The sequence below is a fragment of the Callithrix jacchus genome, chromosome 12, assembly GCF_049354715.1.
Source record: "Callithrix jacchus isolate 240 chromosome 12, calJac240_pri, whole genome shotgun sequence".
Taxonomy (NCBI): domain Eukaryota; kingdom Metazoa; phylum Chordata; class Mammalia; order Primates; family Cebidae; genus Callithrix; species Callithrix jacchus.
The window spans coordinates 104,643,385-104,661,920 of record NC_133513.1 but is presented as its reverse complement, the minus strand read 5'-3'; the positions used below and the strand labels follow the sequence as shown (position 1 = coordinate 104,661,920).

General features: G+C 37.0%; 1 long non-coding RNA gene across 7 annotated transcripts in view; it reads left to right on the top strand.

Moving 5' to 3' along the window:
• Positions 1 to 18,536, top strand: part of LOC118146391 (uncharacterized) — a 177,930-nt gene that overhangs the window by 19,483 nt on the left and 139,911 nt on the right. For 6 of the 7 annotated variants that reach the window (XR_008475654.2, XR_008475659.2, XR_008475658.2 and 3 more), the window contains exon 3: positions 340 to 405. This is a non-coding gene — a long non-coding RNA (uncharacterized LOC118146391). Of the gene's footprint in view, positions 1 to 339; positions 406 to 17,199; positions 17,581 to 18,536 lie in introns of those variants that run through there. The other variant, XR_008475657.2, reaches the window with a different exon arrangement.

Below are 18,536 nucleotides of genomic sequence, written 5' to 3'. Positions count from 1 at the left end.
TTGAATATTAAAATATACTATATAGTCTGTCAAATTATAAATTAGATAAATAACTCTCTAATTTATCTTCTTTGGGATATTAGGCTCGTATTTATTTTGATAAGTATACTTGACACACAAATCAGCTATGGCAGAGAGGAACTAGAGGTTCACTAATATCATTTCCTTCTCCTGTGCACGTATCTCAGCATATCATTCAGTTTGGTTGAGGCCGTGTTATTCATTATGGCCAATATAATGTGAGTGGATATAACTGAAGTAGGTCATTTTCAGACCTGGCTATAAAACAACTTGCAAGGTCCTTCTCACTCTTCTTCTTCTTTTTTTTTAACTTTCTAGGTAAATGCAGAAACATCCAACCAAGGACTTTGAGGAAGTCTAAGAGGCTGGGAGAGCCATAAAAGGGTAGGAACTTGGTTTTCTATTTATTTTTTGGAATGATAATTTTCCTTTGTTTAACCACTGAGATTTTTATTTTATTTAATTTTTCCATAAGTTATTGGGGTACAGGTGGTGTTTTGTTACGTAAGTGAATTCTTTAGTGGATATTTGTGAGAACCTGGTGCATGCATCACCCAAGCAGTATTTGCACCGTATCTGTAGTCTTTTATCCCTCGCCCCACTCCCATTCTTCCCCTCAAGTCTCCAAAGTCCATTGTATTATTCATATGCCATTGCACACCCAGAAGAAAAGAAGTCATTATTTGAAAAAGATACTTGGACATGCATGTTTATAGCAGCACAATTCATGACAGGAAAATTGTGGAACCAACTCAAAATCAAATGCCCATCAATCAATGAGTGGATAAAGAAACTCTGGTGTGTGTGTGTGTGTACCCACACACACATATAGTATACACACACACACACACAGACATATGTATATATATGTGTGATGGATGGAATACTACTCAGCCATAAAAAGGAATGAGTTCACAGCATTTGCAATGACCTGGATGAGATTAGAGACTATTATTCTAAGTGAAGCAACTAAACCATTGAGGTTTCGAAATTGTTTCAGCAACTGGTTATGATAAATGTCCTAACTAATAGACTAGCCTTTGACAAATAATTTATCAACAACTACTTAATAGGGTTCAGATTCAAGCTCTGTCCATGATTAATTATCCAAGCCTGAGGAAGAGACATTAGAGTAAATACTGAGCTTGAGTCCAGACTCTTGGATGAGAACTGGGCATGAGGGCATGCTAAGAACAGGAGGGTGCTGGAAACCGTCTGATCTGGTGGATCGCCATAGCAGTGAGGGAAGGAGAGTGATCTTTGCTGTCTCCCAAGAACCCTGGAATTTTGAGTGATATGGCATCATCTCTGAACCATCACACCCCTCTATGCCAAGCAGAAAAAACCCTTTACCTGTGTATTAATTTATTTTCATTCCATTCAGCAAATTGACGCTGAACACCTCATCCATATTATGTTCCCTGTACACGCGCGCGCGCCAGAATCACGTTCTCTCTCAAAGTCCCAGTTACATTTTTCTGAAACCCCAGGGAAGATTTCCCAGCATAGACTTACCCTGAAATTGATTTTCTACACTCAAGTTGTATAATAAAGGATACACCAGGCCCTGGAGACGTTCTTGTCTATATCAGCAAGTACCACAGCTAATTAATACACAGGAGAGCCTTTCTTTTTTCTCTTTAGGAAAATATCAGCCCCTTAGTGTGGATAAGAATAGTGATCTTGGTCAATTGTGTTTGTAAATTCTAGTCATATAAGTTTAAGTTGCCCATGGAGGTACTTAACCTTTCATGGTCAAAATTGTCAGAAACGTTAGGAAGACTATGATTTTCTCTATCTAAATTCTGTAAGTGTAGTTTGGGTAGGAGAAAAATTGAGGATAGGACACAACCTTAGCTAGGCAATGAAGTCATGTCTCATGAGGGAAAAAATATGCCTTCTTCATACTAATTAATCTGCCTTTGAAATTCTTGCATCAAAAAGTAGGGCCAAATAATTGTTTTGTGTCCCGTAATTTTCAAGATTGGCAGCAAAGCAAACTCTTTGGCCTACAGAGCATTCTATTCGGCGCTTTAGAGGTCATTAGGAAGCACACATTACATCCACAAAGATGAGTGATGATGTGTCTGTTTCTCGGAGGAAGAAAGGAAACAAATTATTAACCATTTGGTAAAAATTTAAAGCACATCTAATATGAGTACTAACCTGTTAACCTACTATGTGTATTTATATCTTTTTTTGGAAAGTAATATAGGAGTGTGTATAGTAAGATATTGTTCATACATTGAACACAGTACTCCAGATTGTCAGAATTTATCCTGAAGAAATGATTTAGAATCGAAGAGTTATACATACAATATCAAATATTTTAATTAATTCATTTAATCTATAAGTTTTCATACAATGTCTGCTTAATGTCAGGCACTGCACTAGGTACTAGGATTCAATGGTGAACAAGAAAGTCAGTGTTCACGGCTTCCATTTTGGAAATATGACAGTTATAGAGAGCCAGAAACTCTCCTCTTACAAATCGACTAAAAATGCCATATAATATGAAATTTTAAAAAGACAATTTAAATATATGTGTGAGCTTGAGAGAAAGGTCAAGGCAAGAATGGGAACATAATTCAATGGAAGTGAGCAACACAGAAGCTTTAGGCTGTCCGGGAGTATGTGCTAATCCAAGTAATTGGTTTATAGTTTTGGCTTAACAACCTTATCAGCAGGACAAGTGACAAAGAATGAGCACAGCGAAGGGCATCGAGTCAGCCTACACTCCTCCATGGATAAAGCATGAAACGACAAAGGATGCATGGAAATTCTGGTTTTCAGATTATACTCTGCAGAAGCATGAAGGGGAGATACTTGTTGGTTTCAGCACTGGCTTTAGTTGAAGGTGGAGAAAAACCTTCCTCTGAGAATCTATGGCCTCAGTCAGCCCCCATGAGGGACTGGGGACTGAATGCATACATTTGGGAACTGAAAAGCCATAACAGACTTTTACTTTAAAATGGACCAAGGTAGTACTGTCCCTAGGTAGAAATAAATGCAGATATTCTCAGAGGAACTTAGAAGCCATGAAATTCCTACAGGATTCCTGTAAGTAGAGTTCCTAATATGAGCTCCTAATTATGATAATAATAGTAATAAATCCTACACAAAAGGAAACAGGATACCATGAATGTAAGGCAACTAAGAAGGAAAAGAAAAGACAAAAAACCAGAAACAGACCCGTAAAAACTTAATGTTCTAAAACAGAACACAAAATAGGTGTGTTAAATGTATATATTTTTTTAAAAGGGCAAATAAAAAATAATAATTAGGAACTAGAAATTATTTTAGGATAACCAAAAAGACTAGGAAAAAAATTAAATAAAACTTCTAGATTAAATATATAACTAAAAGGGAATATCAGAATAGACAAAGCTGAAAAGAAAATTAATCAACTGCAGAGATGCAAAAAGTTATATGGACTAGAACAGAAAGAGAAAGAGACATAACCCAAGAAAAGAAGATTAGGAGATAAGAGGTTTAGAGGGAGCAGGTTCAACACATGCTCACTATGACTTCTAGGTAAAGATTATGGAGAGAATGAAAAGGCCGTATTTGAAAATACCACGGGCAAGAGTTTTCCAGAATCACATAAAGACATAAATCTTCAGGTTTAAGAAGTCCAGTGGATCCAAAACAAAATAATTAAAAACAAGTCCAGCTGTAAGCACCTTGCCATTGAGGTTTTTGCAATTTCGTTATTTAGAAAACAACATAAAAGTAGCAAGAAAAAAGGAAATATTAAAGAAGTGGCTGTTGGAAAGCTGGCTTCAAAGCACTGAGAAAAAACTTAGGAGCCATCTATAATTCTATACTTTCAAAAACAAGAAGAAAAGCAAGACATTTTGAGAAATAACTGAAAGTGTTTGCTAGCAACAAGGAACGTGCAGTACACGTCCTTCAGAAAGAAGCAATTGATCCCAGAAGGAAGGTCTAAGATACAAGATATGCTGACTAAGGAAGAGAGTAAAAATGTGGATAAATGAAAAATAATTAATGATTAAATTCAATAATGCTAATGTCAAATATTGAGAGCTAAGTAAAGCAGGATATACCTTCTATCGTGAGCAACATTAACATATGGTGGAATTTTTGTGACATGATTAGAATGAAGGTCTTCTAAGATATTTTTATTATTCAGCAATCATGTCAGCATACTAACTTTAAACTTGTAAAAGTTTATAAGACAAAAAATAAAACTTCTCAAAGGAAGAAAAACAAACCAGTAAGCACAGCAAAGGAAAGCAAGAGAAGAAAAAAATAAAGCTCTGTAAAAGCAAGGCAAATAACACTAGAAAAGAAAAATAGAAGGCTAATTATAAGTGAGATCACAGGGATTATGAAAAATGACCAAGACAAAAAATTATGGCCGTCAATTTCATGTTTTTTTTTTTTTTTTTTTTTTTTGGCAAGGAAAACACATCAAACATAAGAATGGAGGACAGTTGAAAGACAGAGAATGCAAAGATAGGTGGCAGGCAAATACTATTAAATGTTCCTGGTATCTGTTACTAACAGACAAAATAGACTTCAAAGCAAAGAGCATTACTACAGACAAAAACAATAACTATATAATAAGAAAAAAGATAATTTTCCAGGAGGTAATACTAGCTAATAATATAGGTTTAAAATATATGAAGCAACAAGTGCCAGATCTCCAAAGAGAAGTAAGGGATTTTTATTCTCTCTCTTCTCTCTTAGTAATTGATGTATCAAATAGACAAAAATGATAAAGAATGGGCCGGGCGTGGTGGCTCAAGCCTGTAATCCCAGCACTTTGGGAGGCTGAGGCGGGTGGATCACGAGGTCAACAGATCGAGACCATCCTGGTCAACATGGTGAAACCCAGTTTCTACTAAAAATACAAAAATTAGCTGAGCATGGTGGCGTGTGCCTGTAATCTCAGCTACTCAGGAGGCCGAGGCAGGAGAATTGCCTGAACCCATGAGGCGGAGGTTACGGTGAGCCAAGATTGTACCATTGCACTCCAGCCTGGGTAACAAGAACAAAACTCCTTCTCAAAAAAAAAAAAAAAATTATAAAGGATGGGGAGAATTTGAACTATGCACTTAATAAGCTTGATCTGATGGGCACAGGAAATATATCCCAAGAGCCAGAGAATAAAATGTTGTTTTGAGCATGCAGGAAAGATTTGTAAAAATTGACAACAAATTCCAGAAATTGGATTTCATACAGACCTTGTATTGTGGATACGATAAAATTCATTTATAAATTAACGGCACCACCAAGAAACAAAAATAAAGCAGCATACACTTGAATATTTATATTTTAAAAAGCTCTTAAAAGAGCTATAAGTTAAGGTATCAGTCTTTGTGGAAATAGAAAGAATAATATAAAACCCAGTTTGTGGATTATAGGAAACTTCCTAGAGGAAGTACTTATATTAGAAAAGAAAAAGGCTAAAGAATAATGTGAGAAGCATCCAGTTTAAGAAATTAGAAGAACAACAAAAACACACAAAAGTAAAAAAGATTAAGAAAGAGTACACTTATAAAATAGAAAACCAATAGAATTAATAAAACAGACAGGCATTTTAAAGTAAAAAACTACTAAAACTGATGCATGTCTAAGAAGACTGACCAAGATTTAAAGAAGAAAGACATTGACGTTAGGAATGAAACAGAAGATGTAACTATAGATAAAGCGATGATTAAAAGAGATGTAAATACTGGGAGGAATTTTACACTGATAAATGTGAAAAGAAAGCTAGAACAAAATACCTAGAAAAGTATCTTATTAGTGAGTTAGTAATGGTAACCCTTCTCAAATAAAATATTAGGCCCAATTGGTTTTGCATATGAATTCTATAAAACACTTGAAAGATAGATAATATCTTAGATTTTTTTTCAAAGAATAGGCTTAGTTACAGAGGGTTTATTGTTTTCCTGTGAAGTTAATATGACCTTAATACTAAAACAAGGCAAGGGTAGTATAAGAAATGTTAGAAGTTCATTTCGCTCATGAACGTGCATTAAGTATTCAAAACAAAATATGAGCATCCTCAATTCAGCAACGTGTTAAAAATATAATACCTGTTAAACACATTGATTAAATCCTAAAATGCAAAGTTATTTTAACATTAGAAATTCTATTAAAGTGTAAATCACCAGATTAGCAGATAAATGGAAAAAACCATATACCTACCTGAGTAGATGTAGCAAAAACATTTGATAAATTCAATATCTATTCATGATAAAAAAAAAATTCTTAGGGAAAACTAAGGTTAAAAGGTAAATTCCTTGACCTAATAAATGTTGTTTGCCAAAAACCTACTACAAATAGCGCATTGAATGGTAAAGCTTTAAAAGCATGTCCTTGAAAAATTAGAAAAAGAAAAGGATACTCGATTTCACTGGTTTTATTCAAAATATTGTTATAGATTCTAATCAGCACAAAAAGGCAATATTGGAAGTGGACACATGACATTGGTCTCATTTTATTATGCCTTGTCATTTAAATTTATGTTGCATATACTATTTTGAATTTATAGCATATTTAATAATACAAAATAATGTGAGGTCTTACAAAGAAATGAGAATGCATAAAGGAAGGAAAAGTGAATGGAAAAAAAGAGATATGTCCCTTGCAGAACTTAATAGTCTGGCAATAGATATAGGTGACTCATTTAGGCACTTGGAGAATTAAATACCAAGTGCCATGATTGCTGGGTTGATGAGTGGCTAAGCACAACAGTCCTGTTGTGCTAACTTTCAATTTCAGAGTTTGAAAATAGTTTCCTGTAAAAAGTAATATCTAAGTTGAGGCCTAGAAAATGATGTCTCAGTCTATTTGTGCTGCTATAACCAAGTACTAGAGTTTGAGTAATTTATAGACAAGAGAACTTTATTTTCTCACAGTTCTGGAGACTGGGGGGGTCCAAGATCAAGTATCCCATATTCAGCATGTGGGGAAGGCTCCCTTTCTGCTTCCAAGATGCTGCCTTGTCAAAGCACCATCACTGCATCCTCACGTGGCAGAAGGCAGAAGGGCAAAATGGCAAAAATGGATGAACAGTGTTCTCACATGGCAGAAAGGACAGAGGGGAAAAAGGGCCCAGCTGTTTTCCTCCAGCTTTTTTGTAAGACACAAATCTCATTCATGAGGGTGGATCCGTCATGGCCTCATCACCTCCTAAAGGCTCCACCTCATAATCCTGCTGCATTGGGGATTCAGTTTCAACATGAATTTTGAAGGGGACACAAATATTCAAACCACAGCAAACGAGGAAGGGTTTTCTAGGCAAAGAAGATGGGAGAATTAGGAATCAATTTTGGGGACAAATGCTCATTGGCAGGGGTGAGAGCATCTGTGAAGGGATAGAGGCAGTAACCTGAGCATGGACTTGCAGGTCAGGAGAGATAAGAGAAGAAGCTAGAGAGAGAAGTAGAAGCCAGGTTGCACTGAGTCAGAATCATTCTTTTGTTGTTTTTGTTTTCTTTTTCGTATTATTGATAATATAGGGTAAACAGAAAATAAAATCTGAAAATAATCTAAATACTCAGAAACTGTAAAAGGACAAATAATGAATGGGGTATATGGTTGAATATAGAAAAGTATAAAAATTATCATTATTAAAACTATAAAAAATTGGAAAACTCTTTATGATCCTGGTGAAAAGTTCTGGACCCAGCATTATCCTTTACCTCTTATGCTGTAATTATAAGATTATACAATATGTATATGCATGAAGACAAAGACAGGAGGGCAATATACCAAAAAAACATTGTATTAGGATGGTGGAATATGGTTGAGTTTTATCTCTTTTTCAAAAATGTTGTTACATATATCTTCATTTAAAAATAAAATTAAACAGAGCAGGGCAATATTAGTAACTTCAGTGAGCCCTGGAAATGAGTTTTTGCTCATTATTGAATCTCCAGTGCTTAGCACAAAGTAGATACTGCCTGTGTGTGTGAATACATTAAATGTGTCAAGAATGGTCCTGAGGTGATTTGAAAGAATTACTGGTGGTATCCTAACAGCAGCAACCGAGTGTCAGGTAGGTCAGAATTGGGCTGCAGTGCCAAATCACAGACAGGAATTGCACGCTGATTGAACTTGCTGGAAAACTTTTATTGAGCATTTTCAGAATTGACTGAGCTATTTGACATCTTATACTTAAAGCAGATCTACTAGAAAAAGAAGTCAATACTTTGACAAAATGGGGCTAGAAATAAAGGAAGAATTGGGAGGGAGATTTGTTGCTTTTTTGCTTTTGAGTGGAAAGTATGAAAGGAGTTTTGTTTTAGTTGTTAATGTTTTAAAAAAATTAGAGTATTATTTTTTTTTTTTTTTTTTTTTGGAAACGGAGTTTCGCTCTTGTTACCCAGGCTGGAGTGCAATGGCGCAATCTCGGCTCACGGCAACCTCCGCCTCCTGAGTTCAAGCAATTCTGCTGCCTCAGCCTCCTGAGTAGCTGGGATTACAGGCGCGCACCACCACGCCCGGCTAATTTTTTGTATTTTTAGTAGAGACGGGGTTTCACCATGTTGACCAGGATGGTCTCGATCTCTTGACCTCGTGATCCACCCACCTCAGCCTCCCAAAGTGCTGGGATTACAGGCTTGAGTCACCGCGCCCAGCCTAGAGTATTCTTAAATAAATATAAAACATTTTTAAGAAAATATGTTTAAATGATGGAGAAAAATCCCCCAAACTATGCTGCATGTCATTTCTAGAGATTTATTTTCTAATTGTTTTCATGCACATACGCATAAGCATTGTGTATAGATTTCCTTCTACAGTTCCCACTTTTAAAATTGAATTTTTCATTTAATAAATTGCATGGTATTTCATCCTATTGGCATCCTATAATTTACTTAACTTTCAGTCCTTTGCTGTGCATGGAAGTTTTTGTTGTTTTGATTTTTTTTCTTTTTTAATTAAACCTTACTGTATATATTGCTTTTCTCTTCTTAGAATAATTTTCTTGAAGAAATTTTTAGGTATAAAAAGATATTCTGGGTTAAAGTTTAGAAATGTTGTAATTTCGATTCCCTGCAAAAAGAATAATAGAAAAACTGTTCTTTTGCATCCAGCTAGAATGAAATAGGCTCACTCAGTCAGTGAGGAGTCTGGGATGAAGCTGTCATTCTCAGTATTTTTAGCTCTACATTGTATAGATAGAATTTAGTAAAATTCTTTTGGGGGATGGGTGAAGATGGGCACAATAATAGCAATTAATAGTTCTCATGTTGTTATCTCATTAGTCGCCATAAAATATGGTCTGAACTGAGATTGAGTTAGATTAAGTGACTGTTCCAAAGTCCCCTAGGAGTTAATGGCAGGCCTCAGATAAAATTTGTCTCTTAATTTCTAGATCACAGTGCCAGGGTAGCCATGTGTAGAAATTCTCATCATTATATATTTTTATCAGTATTAAGTTAGGAGTTGAGAAAGGAGATATTGACTACTTGGGATCAAATACAGCTTTACTAATATCTTGCTGTGTGAATTTGATCAAGTCTCACAAGCATTCTGACCTTCTATTTCTTGAACTAGAGAATAGGAGTGATAATAGTAATTGCTTTGTAAGGTGATTGTGAACAGGCAGTGAAATGATGCATATAAAGGATTTATACAGTGCCTTCACATACCAACATTTAGTAAATATTAGCAAAATACCCAAGGTCCAGATTCTTTGACCTTTGAGGAAGTTAACCTGATTAACCTTCATCGGTCCCTTTCTTCAAGGCAACTTTAGGACATAGAATATACCTTGAATATATTTGCAGTTACAGTTTCCCTATCTATAGCTTGGGTATTTTGCATCCCCAAAACTTGTCTTCCTTTTGCACTAGTGGTACTCTAATTTATTAGCAAAGTTATCTCTCCAAGGGGAGCTGCAGCGTTTATACTATTGGTGTGTGTGGCTCCGGTCCTGACCATTGTTTTAGCTCTTCATTTTCGATCTCAAGATTTGATTGCTCCTTGTGTATGCCTTCCAGACCATTTGAGGTGTTATGTCATTGTGTGACTGTGCACTAGACATGAGTCATAAAAGCAAAATTGAATTAGACCCTTATTTAGCATTTCAGGCTTATTGCCTTGATTTGGACAATGATATACTTTCTTGTACAGAGTTACAGTGAATGATTGAACTGCAGATAATGCTGGTGAAGTAAATTAATATAACAACTAATCATAGTTATACTGTGTGGTTGGGGAGACCTGTGATTTTAACATGAAAGAAAATAGACTATCTCTGTTATGATCTATTTTATGTGGCTTTGTATCCATGATTCAGAAAAATGTCCCAGATGAAAAAGCAATGATTCTTTCTTTATTAAGCCAACTGCAGTCTTGCTAACCTTTAATATATTCAGGAACAAAGCGAACTGGATACTTGAAAACCTTTCTCTTTGAATTTAGTGGTTTTTTTTATCATCCACATTTTCATCTGTAAATGAGTTAACTGGATACTTTCAAATAAGTTATGTTAAATCTGAAATATGAAGAAAATGAACAACTATTCTTTCAGCTATTTGTTCCTCTTTTCCCATTTTCTTCTTACCCACACCAAATACCATTTATTCCAATCACTCTACTTAAATGTATCAACATCAAGGTCAGCCACTTTCTATGTATTGACATTAGTAGTCAAGTCTCTGACCTCCCTCAACCTCTTTAAGCTTTCAGCAGCATTTCACGTGGCTGAACCCCCACCCCCCACCTTCCTGAAAACGTCTTTCCTAGATTCAGGACATCATTTTTTCTTTCTCTTATTTTTCACTGCCACTCCACTGTCTACTTTGCTCACGACACAAAATCAGCCAATGCCAGATCTCTGCAGGAGTCAGACTGTTCTAATTGGTGCTTTGCCTCTGCTGTCCATTACTGTAACTATGCCTATCTTGCCTGTGACATTTGAGTGCCACCACTTGGCCCCCACCACCTCGAGATCCAATTATTTCCATGCATTTAAATCTTGTAATTGAGTGACTATGGTTCTTACTGTAAGATTTGGCATACAGAGAAGAGCAATCACAGAGCTCTTCAAGGATGCAGGTGCTGCCATCACAAATCTATTTCACAAAATACTGGTGAAGGGTATTTCCTCTGGACCCCGCCATCTGGGATGAGTAGGTCTAAAGTTACTAATCCACATCCTAGCATCCCACAGTCTCTTTAAGTCTTTGGATCCCTTCCTTTACATTAAATCAAGGGAGATCAGGTATTTCCAGCTCACTCACAGTGGTCTATCTTTTGATCTGTATTTCAGCTAACCAAGCAAATAAACTATCAGAACCATCTTTAACTCCCTGAGCTGTAACATTAAATGCAGAATCCCTCCTTAGTGGGCTTAAATCAATAAATTCAGCTTGATCCAACTCTATGTTCCTCCCATCATTATACTACATCCTTAATATCCATTCCCAGGCCTGTTCTCCAGATTTCTGCCCACATAAATTAGAAAACTCAGGCAGTTCTTTTGAGGTGTAGTGCACGTCTTCGTGGGTCATACTCTGAACCTCACCTCTAGGGGCCTGCTGGGGCTTTAGTTCAGTTATAGGTCTAGAAGCAAACAGACCTAGTATTGTGGGATACTAATGTAAAAGGTGTCATGTTTTAAATTTCAAGTTCCACTTGTTCATTGTTGATACCTAAGAAAGCAATTGATTTTCATGTATTAACCTTCCAATATACAGCCTTGCTGTGATGAGATATTAGTTCCAGGACTTTTCTGGTTAATTCTTTCAGACTTTCTAAATAGACAATCATGCCATCAACAAAAAAGACAGCTCTGTCTCTTCCTTTACAACATGTATACCTTTCCTTTTCTTATTGCATTAGCTAAGACTTTCCATATAATGCTGAAAAGGAGTGGTGAGAGGGTACATTCTTTCTTCCTGATCCTAGCGGGCAAGCTTCTAATCTCTTACCAATAAGTGTGATATTAAGTATACATTTTTTTGTAGATATTCATTATCAAGTTGAGGAAGTTTTCCTCTATTTCTAGTTTACTGCATGTTTTTATCCCAAATAGGTGTTAAATTTTCTCAAATACTTTATCTGCATCTGTTGCTAAGATCATGTGACTTTTATTCTTTAGCCTGTTGATGGGATGATTTACATTAATTGATTATTAAAAGTTCAATAAGCTTTGCATAGCTGTGATGAATTCTACTTGTACACGCTGTGGAATTTTTTATACAATATTGGGCTGAATTTGTTAATATTTTGTTATTGATTTTTGCATCTGTGTTCATGAGAGATATTGGTCTGTAGTTTTACTTTGAAATCTTTGTGTGGTTTTGGGATTAGGGTAATGCTGATGATGAAAATGAGTTAAGAAGTATCCCCTCTCTATTTTCTGAAAAAAGATGATACAAAATTGGTATAATTTCTTCCCTAAGTGTTTGGTAGAAAAATTTCCCAGTGCAACTATCTAAATCTGATTCCTTCTGTTTTAGAAGAGTCTTAATAATTGAATATGTTTTAAAAATAAATATGTGTTCAAATTATTTATTTCTCCTTGTATGAGTTTTGGCAAATTATGTCTTCCAAGGAATTGGTCTGTTTCATCTAGATTATCAAATTTCTAAGCTTAGAGTTGTTCATAATATTCCTTTTTAAAAATACAGGTTATAGTGATAACCCTCTTTCATTTCTGAAATTATTAATTTGTGTCCTCTTTCTTTTTTCTCTTAGTTAACCTCTCTAGAGATTTATTGCTTGTTTTGATCTTTTTAAAGAATCAGTTTGGGCTTTGGTCGATTTTTCTCTATTGATTTCCTGTTTTTTTATTTGTGTTCTTTATTGATTTTTTTCCTGCTTATTTTGGATTTAATCTGCTTTTCTTTTCCTAGTTTCCTAAAATGGAAACAGATTATTGATTTTAGATATTTCTTCATTTTTAATATATGCATTGAATGCTGTACATTTCTCTCTAAGCACTATTTTCATTGTGTCCCATAAATTTTGATAAGTTGTGTTTTTAACATTTCTATTGAGATATCTTCTTTCACTCACGTGTTATTCAAAAGAGTATTTTTTAATCTTCGTGTATCTTAGATTTTCTGTTATCTTTGTGTTACTGATTTCTAGTTTAATTCAGCTGTGGTCTGAAAGCAAACATTTTATGATTTCTATTCTTTTAAATTAGTCAAGGTATGTTGAATGACCTGAAATAAGATATTTTGATGATTGTTTAATTGAGTTGGAGAAGAATGTATATTCTGTACTTGTTGGATGAAGTAGTCTGTAGATATTATATACAGTTGATTGATACTGTTGTTTAATTCAACTGTGGCTTTACTGATTTTCAGCCTGCTCAATCTGTTCATTTCAAATAGAGGAGAATTGAAGTCTTCAACTGTAATATTGGATTCATTTATTTTTTCTTACAGTTCTGTCAGTTTCTGCATCACATAGTTTGATACATTGTTGTTAGGGGCATATACATTATGGATTCATGTGTATCCTCATTTCTCTATGAGGATCCAAGTTTCTGACCTATATTATTGTCCTTCTTTCCAAAGGACTTCTTTGAATATTTTTTACAATGCAGGTTTATTGGCAACAAATTTTCTCAATTTTGCTTCTCTAAGAAAGTCTTTATTCCTCCTTGACTTTTGAAGTAAATGTCACAGGGTATAGAATTCAATGTTGCTGAGTTTATTTGCAACACTTCAAATATTTTATTCCGTTCTTTTTTTACTTGCATGGTTTCTGAGGAGAAGTTAGATGTCATTTTTATCTTTGTTCCTCTATGGGTGGTTTTTTCCTCTGGCTTCAGTTCGGAATTTTTTATCTTTGATATTTAGTAGTTTAAAAATAATATGCCTACGTGTTGTTTTCTGTTTGTTTTTGGCATTTTTCCTGCCTAATGTACTCTAAGCTTCCTGGTTCTGAGGTTTGGTGTATGACATTACTTTGGAAAAATTCTCAGACGTTACTGTTTCAGTTGTTTTTTGTTGTTGTTCCTTTCTCTCTTCTTCTGGCATTTTTATTATGTATTTGCTTCACATTTTGCAGTTGTCTCTCACTCCTTTGATATTCTGGGTTTGTTTTCTGTTTTTGTCTTTGTTCTCCATGCTTTCCAGTTTTGAATGTTTCTATTGAGATACCTTTGAGCTCAGGGATGATTTTCTCAGCCATGCCCAGTATACTAATAAGTCCTTCAAAGGTATTTTTCATTTCTGTCACATTGATTTTTATCTCTATCATTTAATTTTGGTTCTTTTTTCAAATTCCTATCTCTTTGCTTACATTGTTCATCTGTTCATGCATGCTATCTATTTTACCCATTAGACCACTTAGCATATTATCATTGTTTTAAATTCCTAGCCTGACCATTCCAACATCCCTGCCATTTCTGATTCTGATGTTTACCCTTTCACTTAACATTGTGTTTTTGGCTTTCTTGATAGCCAGATATGATGGATCACATAAAAGAAACAGCCATAAACAGGCCTTTGTTAATACGCGGAGGGAGGAGAAGCATTCTCTAGTCCTGTAATGAGGTCTTGGTTTGTTTTTGTTTTGTTTTGCTTTGCTTTGTTTGCTGGTTTAGCTTTGGGTTTTTTGTTTGTTTGTTTGTTTGTTTTGTTGTTATTGTTTTGTTTCATTTTGTTTTTGTTGAAAAGAGTCTTGCTCTGTCACCAGGCTGGAGTGCAGTGGTGTGATCTCAGTTCACTGCAACCTCCACCTCCTGGGTTCAAGTGATTCTTGAACCCTGCCTCAGCCTCCTGAGTAGCTGGGATTACAGGCATGTGCCACCAAGCCCAGCTAATTTTTGTATTCTTGAGATATATGTAGAGATGAGGTTTCACCATGTTGGCCAGGATGGTCTCGATCTCTTGACCTCATGATCCACTCGTCTCGGCCTCCCAAAATGCTGGGATTATAGGCATGAGCCACCGCGCCTAACAGCTTCGGTTTTTTTTTTTAAAGGGATGCTTCTGGACTGTGAACTTTAAAATTGATTTTCAATTCCCACCTGACCTGGTTAGGAGGGAGAGAATGGCTAGAGTGAACCAGAGTTGAATATTTCCCTTCTTTTATGTGAAGAGCTAGGATGGGCTGATGATGAGTATTTTCCTTCTTCGATTTGGAAGGCTAGAGCTGACTGGAATTGGTTATTCTTTTTGTGTGAGGGCTATTATGGTGGTAAAGGACAAAAGGACGCTGTTAGAGCTGCCTCTACTGCGAAAAATAGTAAATTAAAAACAATATACATCCCTGGAGGGATTGTGGAGATTAGTGCCACCATTGAGGACTTGAAAGACACAGGGGTGATAATTCCTACCACATCCCCATTTAACTCCCATTTGGCCTGTGCAGAAGACAGATGGATCTTGGAGAATGATGGTGGATTATTGTAAGCTTAATTAAATGGTGACTCCAATTGGAGCTGCTGTGCCAGATGTGGTTTCATTGCTTGAGCAAACACATCTCCTGGTACCTAGTATGCAGCCATTGACTAGGCAAATGCCTTTTTCTCCATTCCTGTTCATAAAGTCCACCAGAAGCAATTTACCTTCAGTTGGTAAGACTGGCAGTATACCTTTACATCCTACCTCAGGGGTATATCAACTCTCTGACTTTGTGTCATAATCTTATTTGGAGAGAACTTGATCACTTTTCACTTTCACAAGATAAACATACTCTGCCACCTGGGCCATATGATCCAGCAGATCCAATGGTGCTTGAGGTGTCAGTGGCAGACAGGGATGCTGTGTGGAGCCTTTGGCAGGCCCCCAAAGGTGAATCATAGTGGAGGCCTCTAGTAGGATTTAGGAGCAAGGCCCTGCCATCTGCTGCAGATAACTACTCTCCTTTTGAGAGACAGCTCTTGGCCTGTTCCTGGCTTTGGTGGAAAATGAACTTTTGACTATAAGTCATCAAGTCAGCATGTGACCTGAACTGCCTATCATGAACTGGGTGCTTTCTCACCCATCTAACCATAAAATGGGTCATGCACAGCATGATTCCATCATGAAGTGGAAGTGATATATGATCGGACTCAAGCAGGTCCTGAAAGCACAAGTAAGTTACATGAAGAAGTGGCTCAAATGCCCATGGTCTCCATTCCTGCCACCCTGTCTTCTCTCCCCCAGCCTGCACCAGTGGCCTCATGGGGAATTCCCTATAATCAGATAACAGAGGAAGGGAAGACCAGGGCCTGGTTCACAGATGGTTCTGCATGATACGCAGGTACCATCCGAAAATGGACAGCTGTAGCACTACAACCACTTTCTAGGATATCCCTGAAGGACAGCAGTGAAGGGAAATCTTCCCAGTGTGCAGAACTTTGAGCGGTGTACCTTGTTGTGCACTTTGCATGGAAGGAGAAATTGCCAGATATGCAATTACATGTGATTCGTGGACTGTAGCCAGTGGTTTGGCTGGATGGTAAGGGACTTGGAAGAAGCATGATTGGGAAAATGGTGACAAAGAAATTAGGGCAAGAGGTATGTAGATGAACCTCTCTGAGTGGTCAAAAACTGTGAAGATATTTATATCCCATGTGAGTGCTCACCAATGACTTCAGCAGAGGAGGATTTTAATAATTAAATTGATAGGATGACCCCTTCTGTGGACACAACTCAGATGCTCTTTCCCCTGTCATCCCTGTCATTGCCCAATGGGCCTATGAACAAAGTGGCCGTGGTCGGAGGTTATGCACGAGCTCAGCAATATGGACTTCCACTCACCAAGGCTGACCTGGATATGGCCATTGCTGAATTCCCAGTTAGCCAGCAGCAGAGACCAACACTGAGCCCTCAATATGGTAGCATTCCTTGGGATGATCAGCCAGCTACCTTGTGGCAAGTTGATTGTACCGGACTCTTGTATCGTGGAAAGGGAAGAGGTTTGTCCTCACTGGGATAGACACTTACTCTGGACATGGGTTTTTAAATCCTGCACACAGTACTTCTGCCAAGACTAACATCTATGGACCCACAGAATGCCTTATCTATCATCATCATATTCCACATAGCTTTGCCTGTGACCAAGGCACTCACTTTAGGGCTAAAGAAGTGCAGCAGTGGGCTCATGCTCATGGAATTCACTGGCCTTACTCTGTTCCCCTTCACCCTGGAGCAGCTGGACTAATAGAGTCATAGAATGGCCTTTTGAAGTCACAATTACAATGCCAACTAGGTGACAGTCATTTGCAAGGCTGGGGCAAAGCTCTTCAGAAGGCTGTGTATGTTCTGAATCAGCATCCAGTATATGGTAGTGTTTCTCCTATAGCCAGGATTCATGAGTCCAGTAAGCAAGGGGTGGAAGTGGAAGTGGCACCACTCACCATCACCCCTAGTAGTCTACTAGCAAAATTTTTGCTTCTTCTTCCCACAACATTATGCTCTGCTGGCCTAGAGGTCTTAGTTCCAGAGGCAGGAATTCTACCACCAGGAGACACAACAATTCCGTTAAACTGGAAGTTAAGATTACCATGTGGACACTTTAGGCTCCTCCTACCTTTAAGTGAACAGGCTAAGAAGGGAATTACAGTGTTGGCTGTGGTGATTGACCTGGACTATCAAGATGAAATCAGTCTACTACTCCACAATAGAGGTAAGGAAGAGTATGCATGGAAGACAGGAGATTCATTAGGGCATCCCTTAATTTTACCATGCCTTGTGATTAAGATCAATGGGAAACTACAATACCCCAATCTAGGCAGGATTATAAATGGCCCAGACCCCTCAGGAATGAAGATTTGGGTCACTCTACCAGGAAAAAACTACAACTTGCTGAGGTGCCTGCTGAAAGCAAAGGGAACACAAAATGGGTAGTAGAAGGTAGTCATAAATACCAGCTATGACCACGTGACCAGCTGAAAAAACAAGGACTGCAATTATCATGAGTACTTCCTACTTCTTTTGTTAAAAAGGTGTTTGTGCATGTACACATTTGTACTAAGAAAATACCTTTATTTTTTCTTTTTCATCATGTGACATATGATTTATTTACTTCACATTGGCATGTAAGTGTTGTTAATTTTGGGTAATAGTATTTGAGTTGGGATTGGTGCATTTCTCATTGTATGAAGGATTGTTGTATTATGTTAGGCATAATTATGACCTTAGTATTGTCTTTACTTGAAGGTTATTCTCTCAGGACATAAGTGTGAGTTCAAGGTGACAAGGAGTGGACTTGTGATGGTTAATACTGAATGTCAGCTCGTTTGGATTGAAGCATACAAAGTATTGATTGATCCTGGCTGTGTCTGTGAGGGTGTTGCCAAAGGACATTAACATCTGAGTCACTGGGCTGGGAAAGGCAGACCCATCCTTAATCAGGGTGGGCACTATTTAATCAGCTGCCAGCATGGCTAGAATATAAAGCAGGCAGAAAAATGTGAAGAGAGAGACTGGCCTAGCCTCCTAGCTTGCATCTTTCTCCTGTGCTGGATACTTCCTGTCCTCAAACGTCGGATTCCAAGTTCTTCAGTTTTGGAACTCAGACTGGCTCTCCTTGCTCTTCAGCCTGCAGATGGCCTATTGTAGGATATATATATATAGTTCTCT